Below are 3,446 nucleotides of genomic sequence, written 5' to 3' on the forward strand. Positions count from 1 at the left end.
ACGGCGTCCAGTTCCTCTTCCTAACGAACAGAATCGCCACGCTCAAGTATTTCCACTATCTCCTCCTCCAAATGCTGGCCGGAAACAGCATTTGCTGGGTGAACACCGCCTGCTACGTCGCGTCGATGCGCGAGTTTCCCAACGACCACGGCGTCGTCGTCGGCCTGGCTACGAGCTACACCGGGCTAAGCGCGAAAATTTACATCGTCATAGCGCAAGTGATCCTAGGCAAGAATTTCACTAGCAAGAGCATCTACTTGCTGTTGAACGCGGTCGTGCCAATAGGCTTGGCGATCGTGACCGCCCCGTTCCTGACGGAGTCCAAACCCTCCATGAACGGTAACGGGCGTGGCCTCTCCGCCGTTTTCGTGCTAGCGGGCATAACGGGCGCGTACGCGGTGATCCAAACCTTAGTGCCCGTCTTCGGGAACTCCATCGTTCCCCCGGTAATGTTGTTGGTGTTAGTCGGGTTGTTGGCCGGCGTGCCGTTGGTGAGGTTTTTGGGGGTAATCCGGTCGAGGGAGCGAGTTACGGTGAACGTGGTGGAGGACTTGGAGGTGACGGAGGTGAGGTTGTGGAGGTGAGGGAGGTGAAGGGAGGTGAGGAGGAGTCGAAGAAGAGCGTGGGGAGCGAGCACGGGGTGTGGAAGTTGGTCAGGAGCGTGGATTTTTGGCTGTATTTCTTGGTGTATTTGTGCGGAGGTACGATGGGGTTGGTGTACGCTAACAATCTGGGGCAGGTTGCGAATTCTAGGGGAGTTCAGGAGGCTGCTCTGCTGTCGATTTCGTCGACGTTCGGATTTTTTGGGAAGCTGTCTGCGGCTCCTTTATCGTTGTTTACCAGGTATGCATGCAACTCTCGTAACAAAAATTCTCCAATGACCCAAAATATGAGACCAAAAGATGAGACAAGTAAGGTGTCTCCCTCATATTGTATAATGAGCTGGCCAGCTCATTATGCAATAGGAGAATGACACCTCACATATCCCCCGTGTTGGTCCCCATATTTTGAGTCCTTATAGCAAAGCTCTTTTAAAAAATAATTCTCGTAGAAAGATTCATATATGTATGTATCTTTTTGTTTAAAATTAATCTTAGGTGAAATAAGCACCAAGAAAATGAGACATGTCACATTAGTTAGCTTCATGAATTTTAATCCAAAAAGAAGTGCTCCATAGAGAGGAACAATATAATCATTATTTGCACTATATATTAGTGTATATAATTCCATTATTATATTAATATCAGTAAATATCAACTCTGAGAAGAGTGCTAGAACCAGTATCTTGTGAATTATCCTTAGTCCCTAGTTATGATTTTCCATTGAATACACAACATTTTTTCCCCCTTCATAAAAGTATCAATGATATTGAAGGAGACACCGTCTCACCAAAATCAGACGAAAAATATTTTTTCAAGCAGACATCTAAATGGAGATGCTTGAGTGGGAGCGTCACAAATCACAATACACCAAAAAAAATGTAGTCAGACTGAGACATCAACAATTTAATTTGGGACTTCAACCTCATGAAAATAACATAGCTAGAATTTGCACATGTCAGCATGAGATCATAACTACCATCTTGTTGGCAGTTGTGACGTCATGTTAATTAGTGTTATCTTACCCGTCTAAATAATTTACTTTCGGTCAAGGTCATTACGGACCTCAACTACCGCAATGCATGAATCCCCGTATAGTGACAAATAGGATTAATGAAGCATTTAAGTGGATCGACACGTGACTTGAGAGGGAGCACATACGAATCATGCACGTGATGACAAAGTGCCTAGCTATGACTTGATATCACACTTACATAAAGATTTTGTACGGAGAATTCATCCGTCCGAACTTGAAAAGAAGTACATTTAATTAATTGTTGCGTGATTTATGGCTGTTTGCCCTAATTTAAAGATTTCTTTCATTATCTTAAGTTTGATTAAGCTTGACTTGTGAGTTGTGCCGTCCTAGATGAAGACAGGTATCTATTAACGTTAAGCTAACTATTCATTATGGAATAAGATACTTATTTTAGAGCTTCATCGTTGAAGTATTTCCACTGCAGAGTTAATTAGGCTCCTGCGGACTTTTCTATTAAAAGTTCTATTATTTTCGCGTTAAGGAAACGGAATAAAGAACCCCACCTTTGATTCCAAAAACAAAAACTACGTTTAGATGGTAAATAATTAACTTAATTGTAATGAAGCTCCGGTGGATTGACCGACGTGGAAGAGATGGCAAGCAACCAAAACGTTCTACATGATAAGCAACGTATTTGTATTTAAATTAAACGATAATTGTTCTGTATATTCATACATAGATATGCGTACGTTACATGTATATGTATACACAAAGTTTTTATCTAGCTAGCTCATATATTCATTAATTAAAAGTCACCATCACTAAATGGACACCAATCAGCCTAGATCATGTGCCTAAGCTTGAATCTAGATGCTAGCTTGTACAAGTCACCTATAGCTAGGATGTATACAAGACAAAGGTTTACCTTCAGGGGAAAAAATATCCATCTGCAATCTACATTAAGGTTTTTTTTTACTTGTATATATATTAATCTAACAAGGTATCAAAGCTTATTATTATATATATAAGGTTCACTTTTGTACTTGTAGGAGCAAATACATGGTATCAAGGCCAGCATTTGTAGCAACACTCATGGTCCCCATGGCCGGCTCCTTCTTCCTCCTCCTCGTCCCTACCAAAGCTTTCCTCTTCTTCAGCACTGCAATCATCGGTATGTGCACTGGAGCCATAACATCTATTGCGGTCTCCATGACTGCTGATCTCTTCGGCCTAGAGAAGTTTAGCGTCAATCATAATATCGTCGTTGCGAATATCCCCATCGGTTCTTTCGTCTTTGGATACATTGCAGCCCTAATTTATGATAAGGAAGGAGGAGGAGGAGGCAGAGGATTGTGTGTCGGAATGCATTGCTATAGCAAAACGTTCGTTATATGGGGTTCTATTTGCACTTTTGGCGCGTTATTGAGCTTTGTTCTTTATGTTCGGACTCGTAAAGCTCTCTCAAAAAGATAGACTTGGGTTTTGTCCGGATTCTGGACGAGGGTTCAGGTTCGAGCCTCTTTGGTTCGGACCAGATTAGGTGGAAGTCCTTTTTGACTTGTTTACAGCCATACACATATGTATAGGATCACCATGAGAAAACCCTTTTTTCCTTTTCCTTTTCTTTTCCTTTTTCTTTTTTTTTTCCTTTTTTATAATCAAAGAAACCAAAGAATAATGTTGTGACTAGCGATGTAGCAATGATATCTTTTGAAGTTGTAAAAACCTTACTACTTGTATTATAGAAATAATAAATTAATGCTTCTTTTTTTGGCTACTTTTCAAAGTTTGTCTTATGTATATGCAGATGGAAGTAATTTTACCTTTTTAAAAGTGAAATTAAAAACGTTTAATTTTAAGAATGAATA

The 3,446-nt window shown here is 40.7% G+C and overlaps 1 pseudogene; it reads left to right on the forward strand.

The window, feature by feature from the left end:
• Window positions 21–3,295, forward strand: LOC109829359 (annotated as a pseudogene).

The sequence above is a fragment of the Asparagus officinalis genome, chromosome 2, assembly GCF_001876935.1.
Source record: "Asparagus officinalis chromosome 2, Aspof.V1, whole genome shotgun sequence".
NCBI lineage: Eukaryota > Viridiplantae > Streptophyta > Magnoliopsida > Asparagales > Asparagaceae > Asparagus > Asparagus officinalis.